Here is a 14,643-nt window from a genome sequence, read left to right as displayed (position 1 = left end):
AGGGCTAGCTGATGGAACTGTGAGAGGTAATGACACAAAGCTCAGGGTCTGCTGAGTCCGGAAGACCATTTTTGTGCGTGATTGTTGCTTGGTTTTCCACAAGGTTGAGGATTATGTTCTTGGAAAGGAAAGAAGGGAGAAAGAGAAGAAAGAAGGAGTAAGCAGGAACATTTTTGATACTGAAATCCTTAAATAATGATGAACTATTAGACAAGAAAATGAAGGGATGGCAGAGGCCCAATCTTATTTAATAACCGTCAGTGCTTTCAGCTCTGAAGGGGCGACTGCCTTAACGTAACCCACTACTGACCCCCAACCGAGGCAAGCTTCATTTCTGCAAGTAAGGCCAATATCAGAGGCCACTGTGGCCAGAATTGGAATATAACTATGTGCTGCTGTGCTAGATTCTGCTTAAAAATTCAATGCATCCGTCATATTTGTATAATAGGGGATTAAATCAGCTATAATTTTCAAGCTTAAAATAAAATTCCAAGCTTTTAAGTATATTCCTAGTGCAAGATAATGTGACAAATGTCATAATAAAAAAATAACATCGTGGGAGGAAATAATTCTTTATCCTTTTAAAATTTTCCTTAGGAAATGCATCATTTTCACCTAATGCATTTCCACATACTTATCCACAAATGTAAATTTGTTTTGATAAAATGAAGAGCCTTTTAATCCAAATTGCACAGTGATGCTTCCACACTGATCTGTTATAACTTAGTAATCAGAGTTAACAGACTGCCTAATTAACCAAGTCATCAGTTGCCAAGATCCAAATATGGGATGAATTGTGGGCCAAGGAGAAAATATGATGGACATAAAATTATTAATTCAAGGAAACATTAAAAGCATGTGGAGTTAAAGTTCTTTGCAAAATCTCACCATATTTAATATTTTTAATTGTTAAAAGTAACAAGGGTGGGAGGAGGGGCTTCCACCCAAGGTTTATAGAAAGAAGAATTTAAATTTAACTAGTCAGATTGATAGAACTAAACTGATCATTTAGGTTTTGAATCCCTCAGGTAAAAATACTGTGTGCCCTATCACAATAACCGGGTGGCACCATGGTCAAGTGCTTTGCTCTGCGGTGAAAGGAAAGGTTGGCAGTTCAAGCCCACCCAGCAGCACTGCAGGAGAAAGACCTGGCAATCTGCTCCCAGGGAGATGACAGTCGAAGAAAGCAGATAGGCAGATCTACTGTCACATGTGATTGCTTTGAGTTGAAATTTACTGACAGCACACAATGATATAGTAAGCGGCAACCACTGTTCATTGGCCTTCTTGTTTTTATCACTGTACTATCCTTGGGGTTTCTGGCTACTTTCTACATCTAAGTATAATGAAATCAAAATTTTGACTTAGAGCCTAGAACAGTGACAGTGGATAGACAGGAGCATGTTAAGCAATAAATTAACTCCGGAATCATAGAAGACAGAGGCTGGGTAATATTTCTAAGGCACAGCCTAATAATGTAGATGACCGTCCGAGTATTAGGAGGACAACATCAATAAGGGAAAAGCTCAGAAATGAGATTCAATCATGGGTAGTTATCACTATGGCATATCTAAAGACTCCTTCTAACCCAGTAATTCTATATATTTACCATGCATTACCATACTCAATACACAGACACAGCATGCCATTCCACTCCAGAATCCTGGCCCCTTCTTCTAGAACCAGCAGTTCTTTAAGTTACTCTTTATTATTTTGTGTAGGATGGGCACTATCTACCAATTTAGAGAAGGGCATGTGACCCACATCAGGGCATGTATACCACCCCAACCATGCTGTGTATTTAAGGGCTGAGTGCATGGCTAAAAAGATTCCAATGAGATGACAAGGGTTAAAACCTCAAGAAGAGCAGATTCCTTTCAGATGTAGAGGTTTTAGGGACCCATGACTCGTTACCATGTCACAACTAGGGGAAAAGCTACAGGGATAAGCGGATCCAACAAAGCCAAGCACATCTGAAAGATAGGGACCATGATTTAAGAAGGTGACTTGAATTCTGAAACCCTAGTTCCAGTGGTCTCCAGAGCTAGTTACTGTACAACTGTTCAACTGTTATACTTAAGCCAGTCACTTGAAAACAGACTTAAAAACATTATTTTAAGTCACACGTACACTAAGAATGATTGACTCTTTGTATTAAAAATCAGGTATTGATCTTTCTTAAATCAAACTGCTTATCTGTGGTCCCTTATAACTGGTATATAGATATATCCCCAAGCTCAATACTTTACTAATATTTGAAGGCGCAAGTCCTTGGAATACAGCCTATGAATCTGTAACTCTACTGACCAAGTATCTACAGGCTTCCAACTTTGATGGCCAGGATTACCTCTAAGTACCTCAGACATCCAGCTTGGTAAACAGAAAGCCTTCTAAATGAATGAATCCCAAGAACAATCTAGACCTACTTGCTTGGAAACACCCTAGGCATTGCACTGTTGACTTGGGAAGGAGACCCTCTCACAGACCACACATTTTGACACAGGTGATTGAGTGGAACAAATCAATTGTTGAATGGTCAGAGGCTAATATGAAATAAAATGAGAGCAGTGGAGATGAGATTAACTGGAATAATGTACCAGAGAAAAACGAATCAAAGATCTAGAGAGAATGTCTGTACAAAGCACATGCAACTGGAGAAGTAAGAATGCCAATTAAGTGGTTGTCCTTGTTCCAAAATCATATTGGGACATCCTTTCACTTCCCATGGCTCTCACTTTAGAAGAAAGAGTTAAAGCATTTGAAAGACCCAGGCAATACCAAACTGGCCCCCGTAGATGGCATCAAAGGGTAAAGGCATACAGGGGACCCCAGAGTTAAAAATACATGCCAAAGCAAAATAACGCTTACATATTGACACCTGGCCTACAAAAACCTTTGCAAAGGGCAGATCATACTACATGATGAAGCAAAAGTGCCTGAGCTCACATGGAAATTCTGCTCTTTTAAAGATGAGAGGTACGGGCAAGTCATATAACCTCAGTTTCCACATCTGTCAAATGGATTTTTGTACTTAGTACACAATCTAGTAGAATTTCTAAGAATTGGGTTTTCCGTGAGATCTGAGCATTCTCCTCCCACCACTCACTACCTGTTAAAAGGAGAAGGGAGATTCTGCACCGAGGGTTACTGGGACAGCGTGGAATGCAAATTCTTCTGGGCATATTCACCTGATAGCCCCAAGCAGGCCTACACATGCTTCATGCTAGGATTCGAATTCCAACACAACTGCCATCTACAGGAGCAAGTGAGTGGGTTTGTCTGGCTGTTGGTAAACTCTTTGGGACAATTACGGACAAAGCATAAGCATGGCCTCTGCTCATCCAAAACCCAGGGTTTGCTGAAAGCCAGTGGAAACTGGTATCGAGAAACAACCCCCCAGTGCATCTTAACCTGAGTCACTGGCATTTAAAGGCTGCTTCATGGAACTGGTCCCAGAGAACACAGCACAATCTCAAAATGTCAAAGCGAGCCCCATCAGAAAGATCCTGCTGTTCCCCCTCAGATACTCATGCATCTAGGTGCTGAGCACGGGCAGGAGGCGGTCTGGCTAGGCTGTCAGGCTTCCCATGTAAACGGCACTAGTCAAGTCTCGTATTACATGGATCTGTTTCCTCTTCCACGGATTATTATCTTAGGTTCTGAAATGGTATTTAGAGATAGTGGTGTTATATATTTTCAGGTGCCAAGAAGGCTGGGTCTCAGCCACTCTAAAGGCTGTTGAGAGTTTAACAAAAGTTTGTATTAATTTTTTTCCCTGAGTTGTTAGCTTTGCTTACCTGAAACTCTCTGAATTTCGTCTTAAAAACAATGTTAGAAACCAAACTTGATACTTTATCTGCTAAGGTATAGATCAGGGGTGCTCACACTTTTTCAGCATGTGAGCTACTTATAAAATGATCAAGTCAAAATGATCTACCAACTACAAAACATATATTTATTTTATTTATTTATTATATTTATTCATAAGTACATTGAGAATTCTTTATATGTAAAATGTATGTTTATATACCTTGCATAACAGAATGAGTCCATATTGCACAACACAACACAATTAACTATGTACATTTTTTGTCATTACCTGAGTTTACTCTGATGACTTGCACTGAATGGAATGAGCCAGGGATGCATAGTCCAGACAGTAGCTGCTTTCAGCCAGGCTCAAGCACACTTCCAATGATCATCAGTCAGGGTACGGTACTTGGACTTAAAGGATCTTTATGTGGGAAAAGGCTGACGCACATAAATAAGTAGAGCTGAATAATGCAGTCAAGGAGGTAGCACGTTTTCTCAGGTTTGGGTACTTTCCTTCTGCGAGTAAATTCCAGAACTGTTCATGTGCTCTGGACTTCAGCTGAATGTCCGCTTGTAGTGTCAAAATCTCCCATTCTGTATGAAATTGATAATGTTTTTGTCTTCTTACTTGGTCCAGCTCCCCTGCTCATTTTAATACCCTTTCTTACTCTTAAGAGAAAAAAACCAAGGTCTAAAATTGGCGATAACTTAGCTTGTCAGTTTTGCTGCACTTACTACAGTTGTTTGCACATGATTTTTACACCTAAGATTGCATCTGATTGGCTGTGCTGAATATCAATTAATATCAAATAAAAAAATCTATTTTTTTAATGCCATGTGATCTACCCACACTACATTTGTGATCGACTAGTAGATTGAGATCGATGTATTGAGCATCCTTGGTATAGATTAATAAACCAAACCAAAACCAAACTCACTGCCATCAAGTTGATTCTGACTTACAGCGACCCTGTAGGACAGGGTGGAACTGCCCCAGAAACTCTTGATGGGAGTAGAAAGCCCTGTCTTTCTTCCATGAAGTTGCTGGTGGTTGGTTTCGAACTGCTGACTTTGCAGTTAGTAGCCCAACATGTAACCCACTATGCCACACCAATCATACATCTCCTCTTAGATAACCTTACTTATTCTTTCAATCATGAAAATACAGGCTGTTACTTGATAAACTTCCTTGTTTTGTCCCTAAAACACTATGTGATGAAGGGAGAGGCAAGGCCTTCTCTGGGTGTCCTCTTTCCACATCACATAATCACAATTAACAACACATGTCACCCACAGATCTTGAGAAATAATAATAGGGACAATAATAGATCATTATTATGTTGGTAGGGAAAAAAGGATTCACAAAGCAAGATATTTATATCCACACTCCTTTCAGTCTATATAAACATGGTTTTTTAAAAAAGCATGTGGATTTTCTGGACAGGTAAATTAAGTGTGTAACAGCAGAATACTTAAGGTACTGTTGATTTTGAGACAGGTGATCCAGCTAGCTCTAACTGCATGGCAAGATTTATGCCCAACAAGGTGGCTGAAGAGCAGTGCCTCCCCCAAGCTCTGCATTTCCTGAATTTTGTGGATATGAGTCAGGCTCCCAACAAGGAACGAAGGTGGCAGTGTTTGAGATTTATAACTTTTATTTTCTGTGACAGATCATAAACACCCAACAGTCAACATGTCAACAGCAAATATAAAACAGACCATTCCCCCTACTGGCTCATTTTGTACTTCTTAGTTTTAAAGTTAATGTCATGCATGACACACGAGCAAAAACATGAACGAATCAAAACTCTTGAAAGTAAAGCTGGCGAGAGAGCACAGTGTGAGTTTTGCCAGCCCAGTTCCCAATGCCCTCTGCTGAGCTTTCTAAACCAGCAGCTTCGTAACACCGCTCCAGACCCTGCACTTTCTGCACAGCATCTCATATCGTCCTGGCAAGAATACAGTGAGTGAGGAGCATGCTGTCCTTCCTACCTGGGAAAAGTTAACTGAAGACCAGAGAGATGCAATCATCGGTTCATGAATGAAGTTGCTGGGATTGAGCACACACGCTTTATTAACATACAGACTCCAGGCCCAATTGGAAAATGAGTTTGTCTTCAAGGGGAAGATAATGTATAATCCTTACTGAATGAGGATTGTTCCACAACAGAAACCCTTCCAGAGAAGGGCCAGGGCTGGCATCCCTACCAGCCCTACCACAAAAATGACGTGTGAAGTTTTATTTATCTTCCTCCTCAGCCAATTTTCTACCCCAAAACTCACCATTATCAAGTCGATTTCCATTCAGAGCAACCCTCTAGGCCAGGGTAGAGCCCCTGTGGGTTTCTAAGACTGCAACTTTTATTTTTTTAATTAAAAGACCATTTTATTGGGGCCTCTTACAGCTCTTATAACAATCCATACATCAATTGTATCAAGCACATTTGTACATATGTTGCTATCATCATTTCTAAACATTTAGTTTCTATTGAGCCTCTGGGACTGTAACTTTTTACCACAGTAAATAGAAAGCCTCACCTCTCTCCTTAGGAGCCAGTGGTGGTTTTGAACTGCTGACCTTGTGGTTAATACTCAATGCCTAACCCTCTATTCCACCAAGGCTCTTATAACTACACATTAAATAACATGTAAACGGAGGAATTTCCCACGCATACTTCTGATTGGTTCGACAAATACTGTGTGTCTACTATTCGCTGGAATTGTTAGTCACCAGAGAGCTGTCTCTGACTCATGGTGAACCGCGTGCCCCAAAGAACAACAAAGTTCCCTGTCCTCGGCCATCTTCATGCTTTCTAGTATGTTGAAATCCATTGTTGTGGCTTGAGCCCTGTCTCTGAGTGTCTGGGCACAGCTAAACCATGGGAGCCATGCTGATCAAGGTAGCTCTGTCTGCTGTTTGTTGCTTGGTAAACAGATATTGTGGGACCTCTAAAAGTCACAGAAAAGTCTCATTATCTTTCAGCTTCATCGTTCCCATGAACTCCTAGAAGCCCATTTCTCTCTATAAAACACCCACCACCGTGTAATGCAACAAACCAAAGGCTTATGTGGAGAAGAGCACAAAGGAGTGGTCTGTTTTACTCTGGGTGGCCAGAACCAGCCCCTCCAAGGAGCTGCTATTTGAGTGAGCACTGAGGGGTGAGGCGGGGTTGGGTCTGTGAAGAGAAGCAACTCTTCACCAGGACCCAGGGATACAAGAGACTCGATGACATTTATGTGAGGTAGCAGAGTTTACTTGAAACACTTGAAATGCCATAGAAAAACCCAACAGGGCCCAGACTTCTTAGACCAAGTACAACCCTCCAGATGGAAACAAAGTCTGTGGGAAGCAGGTTCTTGAAAGGTTTAAGTTCCAAGGTCATTAGCTCAGGGTTCTGGGATCTGAATCAAGGGAATCCCTGCAAAGAGCCGTTACACGGAGGGGATGACTCTTCTGCTCGCCTGCAAGAGTGCTCAGAGAAGGTCATGGCCACATGGCTGCAATGGCTTCGCAGTCTTCCGACACTTCTCTAATGGGGCCATCCCTGAGCACTGCTAGCAATCTTTGCTGCAGTCACTCCACAGCTTTCTATGAGCAGATGGCTCTGCTATGTGAAGGCCATTCCCCAGGAGATCAGAGCCACGGAGCTAAGTCGGCATGGGGGCAGGGGCAGGTGATTTAGCGGGGAAGGATCCATTTTAGGCGGAATCAGCCTGCACAAGAGCAAACCTAGCCTTTCAGATTATCATCAGCTGCACCAACTGGAAAGCAGTTTGTGAATTCTGCTTGGTAGGCAGGCCCATTATCTGAGTAAGGAGAAGAAAAAAAGGAATTAAAAAGCAACTCTCTGCCTCTTGGGGGAACTTGCCAAAATGGGGCCCAGTGATGTGAGATCTGCACAGAGCTGTCCAGCATGGCATGTGGCTGCAGGTATCCTTGAAGATGGGCTTCAAGGCCGCTGCCCAGGGCCCTCCTAAATTTACCAAGGGAAAGGCAGCAGGTTTTGACAAAAGACATTGTTGACCAGCAAAACAGTGAACAACAAGCCAACTACTGGAGGGTCAAACTCCCTGGAGACAGAGGCTTGCCGCATCACTGGAGGTCCCCAACACCATGCAGAGATTGAATGTGTGCTGTGCTGGAGTCCCTGGGAGGGAGGAACATTTATGCATTTAGCTGCTAACTGGAAGGTTGGCGTGTCAAGTCTACCAAGCACAGCTGAAATCCCATCCAGTAAAAATCCATTCAATCTGACAGGCATGGGGTTGCCATGAGTTGGAGTTGACTTGATAGCTTTGGATCTTAGGATCTGTGCTAAGCTCTTTACAAGAGTCATCTCACGCAAGGAGTTAAGACTCTCATGATGTGCACACCCTGAACTGGGAAGGTTAAGTAATTTTCTCAGAATCCTTCAGTCTATGAGTGGGAAAGGTGACATTTGAATAAAAATTGGTCTTTCAAAATACTCTCTTGCCCACACTTCTATCCTATAGAAGCTTTGAAACAAATGGTTGTGTGACTGCATCAAGTATTATATGTTTCCTAGCACCCACCACAGGCTGGAATGGGTAGACAATATATGATGAAACATTGGTCCGAGTCCCCTGCTATGAGTTGAAATTTGTACAAGAATAACCTACAGACTAATTGGGAATCAACAAACTGAGCAGGGTTGGCTCATGTATGTCCCTTTCCTTTCCCTTCTTTTGTCTTGTCTCTCTCAGGTAAGCTCCCCCCAACCCCACCCCCAATCAGGAAAGGCTTATGGGAGTAAATTACAGAGATGTAGAGTAGGTACTATTATCTGTCTTCATGGAGACAGTGCTAAACTGATGGCCATGTCCCCTGAATAAACTGAGAAGAACAGAATTAGGGATGAACCTGCATGTAACTAGGCCTACACGCTGGTCCTTGAGAAGTCACCAAACTTTATGTCCACAAGAAAGAAAACCCATTAGCAATGTCTGGAGTTAAAATTTTAATTTATAACTCCCTTGAGAGAGAAATTTAGTTCCCAGGTTTGCAATACCATAAGAAAATTACAGCCCTAAAACATTTACTGAAATCAATATCCCTGCTAAGAATGAAACCGGTCGAAATTCTAAGGAAAAACGTAAGCTAACCATCGCACACACAAGGCTAGAAAGGATCAACAGAAGGCACCTATTTAAGATGCATAAAAATTGAGCACGTAAGAAAAATAAAATTTATGACTGTGGGACACGGGCAAGTAGCTACTATTGTTTTCTAGTAGTTACTCTCCTTTTCTTTTGTGGCAACAGAACCTAGAGTTTATCTAGGACACCACGCTGCCCAAGACTTAGGCTGCATTTCTCAGATAGATAGCTCCATTAACTTAAGTCAAACTCACTTCTATTGAGTTGATTCTGACTCATAGGGACACTACTGGACGGAAGCCCTGGTGGGTTTCTGAGGCTGTAAGTCTTTATGGGAGTAGAAAGCCTTATCTTTCTTCCACATGTAGAGCTAGTGGTGGCTAATAGGACACAAGTAGAAGTCAGCCACTGAAAGAGGCTCCAGGAACGCTCTTTAATAGCACCTGTTGCCACTAGGAATTATTTTCTTTTAGTCCCTTTATTTTCTGTCTCTTCCAGGCAGAATATAACGCTAATGGCTGGAGCCAGCAGCTTCACTGTGGCCCGGAGAATGAAGCACCACACGTGAACTGGCAAAGCAGTAAATAGAAGACACTTACCGACTGTGAACTGCTGTTTTCCAGAGGGGTTGTATATGAGAGAATGAGGAAATGGATACATTTTTCAGTATGTGTAGCTAGATCTCTAGCACCAGTAAACAACTCTTAACTGAGAGAAGGGTGCACAAATGGGTCTGAAGACACTATACTGATGCTTTGTGTAAGTAAAAAGAAACAAGAAAATTCACGGATTAGGATCCTGATTACCCTTCCATTCCTAAAGCGGTTTGTTTAAGTATGACTTTCCTTCTTAATTAGTGCTGCGTGTCCACAGAAGCGTATTTGCTGAGCCTGTCTCTATGTTTTGACATGCAAGACTTGTGAAATTCAAACATTCTAGTAGACATTCAAAGCCATGTTATTTATTAAGGTCTATATTAAAGGTGGAAGATCTTAGAGCCTTCTCAGATTCTGATGATTAAAAGAAATTTAATCATTATTCATTAGTATTTGATCTTTAGTCTGCCATAATCTACCCCTATATCCCTTTGTCCACTTTTGATACTAAAAGGATATTTAAACAGCTTGTCTATCAGCTTCGAAACAGAAGGAGCGTACAGAAAAGTCACATTACTCAGGAAATATAAGCACACCCCAATACTCATTTAGCTCATGAAAGCCTAATGTGACTAAAAAGGTGATGATGTAAGATGCGCTCCCCAAGGTGACCGGAAGGGCTGTGCAGAGCCATCCTACAACTGGAAGGGGTGTTGTAACTGTCAAAATGCTTTCACAGATACACTACCTTGTTTCATCTTCACAAGGCCAGGCGGGTGATGTGCTTACTGAACATGCGGCCGCTTTGATGTTCTAGAGTAGGGATCAGCAAACTGGCCCACAGGCCAAATTCGGGCCATGCCTGGTTTTGTAAAATAAAGTTTTCTGGGGTCACAGTCTCACTGTATGCCTGAGTTGTGACCGTGACTGCCTTTGTGCTACAGTGGTGTAGGTGAGTAGTTGGCACGGAACACATTCGGCCCATGAGATGGAAGCATTCACTTTCTAGTCCTTTAAAGACAGACCTGCCAAGCCTTGTATTGAATCGCCCTCCCCAAAACCCAATGCAAGTTATCATATGATTCTTGAAATCCATAATGCTATCACAGAGAGTAGTAGCCAATAAGAGAGGCATCTAAAAAGTTCATGGAAAAATGGGATGAAAAGATAATGACATTTTCCCACGAACTTTTGGAAGCCACCATGGTCTATTGGAACGACTGGTTTGGGAACTGGTACCATTGCAAAGGTCCTTATTTTCCTTGGGAATACCATATCTTCCACCAACAGAGTCCCTGTGACTCGGAATCGACTTGGGGGCATGGATTTCTCTGACCCACAGAAGCAGATGGAAATGTAGGTGGCAGAGTGGGGGGTGCCACTTACCCTGAACTTTGCACGGGGCTGACAGCCATAAAAAGCCTGGAATCACTGGCAGGGATCATGCATCACGTCACAGGACTCAAACACATGGGGAGCGGGGGCACTGCGATCAAAAAGGAGAGAGAGGAGTAAACAAAGAGTCACCTTTTGATGCTCCCAATGCAACACATACATTTGAAAGCAAAGTATTTCTTTTTGACCCAAATGTTTACATTCAACCTATAAGCATGTTTCTAAGTGCCTGTTTTGTCCTTTCCCATCAAGTGCCTGCATTCAATCTGGTTGATCATCTGAATTTAATATTTCAGAGTTTATAACAGAAAAACATGAAAGGTTACGAAGTCCAGTAAAAGTCCTACTCTTAAAGGTTTTAAAAGTCCTACTCTTAAAGTCCTAATCTTCCAGGTTTCCCCTGGAAAGTTTCACTCTTTGAAATTCCATGTTGTTCCTTTCCTTTTCAGGAGAATAAATGCTCACAGTTGCAATGCTAACTCATCCTGAGAAATCGGGGCAAGAGTACTGGTGAGTGCAAGAGAGGGTTTTGTTTGGTCTCTCAGTTGCCAGGTCACTACTCTCCATACATTCAGTGGAAGAGACTAGATGAATTCCGAAGTGCCACTGAGGGAAGAAGTACAAGTATAAGGGACACACACACACCGCCAGCCCCAAACAGGAAGAACAGGACCTCCTCTGCCAGGAAAACACCAAATCCCGTGCACCACAGGGAGCAGCTTTCCCACTGCTCTTTAAATGCAGGAGGGTGCGACACACCCTTCTTATGGAAACAGCCAGCGTGTGTATGTGCACATGTGCTGAGGCTGCAAGGCTGCAGGCCATACTTGGGTTACTAGTAAAATATTTACTAAATCTATTTCTAAGTAAGTTGAAGTTGCTGACAGATAAATCAACTCATCCTCAATCACTTTCAGAAAGTTTTTCTGACTAGATGTCAGTAGCAAGGGCTCTGCGTGCCAGTCCATTTCTGATGCTTAAGACAGTAACACCATACATAATAATGCCCATGTGTTTATAGAGCAGACTCACTATGAGGATGCAACTACAGAATATGTAGACAGCATCAGATCTCTTGTGTGTGTGCTTGCTCGCTCATGCTCTCTTGTTCTCTCTTTCTCTCTCCTTCAACAGTAACTATCACTTACTGCCATCCAAATGATTCCAATAGGATAAGGTAGAACTGTCCCTGTGGGTTTCTGAGACTAACTCTTCAGGAGTGGAAAGCCTCATCTTTCTCCCACAGAGTGGAGCGGCTGGTGGTTTCAAACTGCTGACCTTGCGGTTAGCAGCCCAACACTTAGCCCACAATAATAAAGTCACACAAAACTCCATGAATGTGCATGTTTTTTCTAAACAACTCATACAGAGAAGGTGAAACGGAAAAGGAGATGTATGAAGTTTTATGATATGAATAGTTACCTCTCTCTCTTTCTGGAACCTACGTGGGCTTTCTACCACAACTTAGTAAAAGAGTTGAGAGGTTGAGAAGTGGTACGGGGGTAGGCTCTTCCTGATAAGAGATGAACTGAGGCGAGACAAATCCACTCTCTGTTTTACAGTGATCAGTTTCTATGTGTGAGTTAACTATTTACCCAACATGCTATGGCTGAAGAATCTTCAATCTTTGGCGAGTTTCAACATGCTGCGTTAGCAATATTCTTCTGAGAAAAAAGACAGCTGACGATGAGGATCAGAGTGCAGTAAAAAAAACTGGGTGAATTTTTTCTTTAAAGACAATTTCAGTTGGCAAAGGCCGTAATCGTTCAAACATAATTGGTGAACTCATTAATGAGCAACTGCCACCACAAGAAAGACCGCCATTGTCATTGACTTATCAGTGCAAGGAGATAACAACGTTAATTATATTGTTTTTGAAGGATTTACACCTGTTTCCTTTTGGGCTCTACATTTTCCACACACTGCTCCTGACATTCCACGTGTTATGCTGGTCCTAAGCAAAAAGCCATCATCCTCTGTGGTCTCCTCACAGAAAAGGCACCGATCACACCCCTAAGCATCAGGGCAAAGCCATAGGAAAACTTTTCTGCCTTTTATTATCTACTTGTAAAATGTTATAAGCCTGTAAACTAGTTAATTTATGAGCCATGTGAATAATTTGCTCACACTCGATCGGAGGTTTTGCTAACACGCTTTCCGGGGTTGTGGGAGGATAATTTGTAGGTCCTGCTTCTTTCCTAAGGGGACACTAACTAATTTGACATAGTAACATGACATTGATGGCGGGCACACTAATGACCATGCTCCAAAATGCCGCTGTCAGCCTGTCGCTCCAGTGAGAAGCTGGTTTGCTTTCATGGCTGCTCAGGACACGATGCTCAACTAATTATTCAGACAGCGACATTAATGAGAGCCTGCGTATTTATTTTCAACATACTAACCAGTGCTTAGCTTCCATTTGTCTGATATGGTCACTGATTAAAATGTGTTTCATGGTAAATCTGAACTCTAATGTCACAAAGCAGCACCGGAGAAAAATAAATAACATACCTGGTCAATGCAACTTGGCTTTGTTGTGTGTGTGTGTGTGTGTGTGTGTGTGTGTGTGTGTGTGCCTCAAAGATCGTCAAGGACAAAGTGACAGGTAGTGGGAAATGTTACAAGCACCAGGCGAGAGCAGAGGAATATTTTTAATCACATATGTCCATGCAGAGACTTGACTAGCGGACAAGGTCATTGAAATACACCTACACCGCATAAAGTCAAGAGTAACTTCTATCTCCAACCAAATCCACAAACTAACTTACGTTAGTTAATAAACATCTAATTTTGTAGTTCCCTGGAAGGACTAAAAGGTATGTCTTACTGTGGGTTCCCCCACCCACCAACCTTATTAAGTTTGCCCTTTCTTTGAATGCTCTCAAGCATGCATTTATAAATATCACGAGATGCAATTTTGATTCTCCAAATATATTTTAGGGCAGTACAAGAGAAAACTGTTGTTTTCTTTTAAAGCATATTTTAGTATTTCTCTTGCGTTTTGCTTCTAGTCTACTAGACCATGTCTTCACTTTTTTCCTACTCTAAAGTGAAATTTCTATTTTGGTATGACAAATTTTGCCCTTCATTTGATGGTGATTATAATCTTACAAGATTCATATTTTCATAATTTTAAATGGATAACTTAAAAAAAAAGGTGTGCTTGGATTACTAACGGTACTGACCAATGGAAAATGGCCCTGATGTAGTTTAATGTAAAAATATGCAAAATAAGTAATTTCAATAGTATCTCAACCTATGTTCTCCCTGCCCTGCTGGGAAAAGAGTGTCCTGGCACCAGGCATGACTGCTGATTTTACGAAGCAGCAAAATGAAGGAGTTCATGGAGTTCACATTGGGAGGGAAAAAGGTCACTGTGTCAAACAAATCTTGGTATGTTTTTCTAAACTTACTCACTCTGAGATATATCTGTAATTTTACAATGCCAAAACTCCTAAATGACATACAATATGCGGCCAGCAGGTCCAGATCCCATGTCAATTTTTAAAATCCATTGAACCAAGTCTCCATCTCAAAGCATGGTTGCCTCCAGATGCTGCTGCTTCCACTTGTTGCAGAGAGATTACTCTCAGATGATTGGCATCTCTTTACTGTTTACATGGAGTTAGGGTTTGTCTTCCATAATACCATTGAGTTAGTTAATTGTGCCAGCCTGGCCAATAATCACATGTGGTGCTGGTTGAAAGGCGGAGGGATAAAT

At 41.8% G+C, this 14,643-nt stretch overlaps 1 long non-coding RNA gene across 1 annotated transcript in view; it reads right to left on the bottom strand.

The window, feature by feature from the left end:
• The window catches only part of LOC123521649, a 234,355-nt gene that overhangs the window by 53,954 nt on the left and 165,758 nt on the right, over window positions 1-14,643 (bottom strand). Inside the window, exon 2 of the long non-coding RNA XR_006680038.1 lies at window positions 10,914-11,013. This is a non-coding gene — a long non-coding RNA (uncharacterized LOC123521649). The remainder of the gene's footprint in view (window positions 1-10,913; window positions 11,014-14,643) is intronic.

This window comes from Echinops telfairi, unplaced genomic scaffold (genome assembly GCF_000313985.2).
Source record: "Echinops telfairi isolate 266 unplaced genomic scaffold, ASM31398v2 ScPeMD7_31;HRSCAF=116, whole genome shotgun sequence".
Lineage (NCBI taxonomy): Eukaryota > Metazoa > Chordata > Mammalia > Afrosoricida > Tenrecidae > Echinops > Echinops telfairi.
The sequence above is the reverse complement of the archived record's forward strand: the minus strand, read 5'-3'. Positions and strand labels throughout refer to the sequence as shown.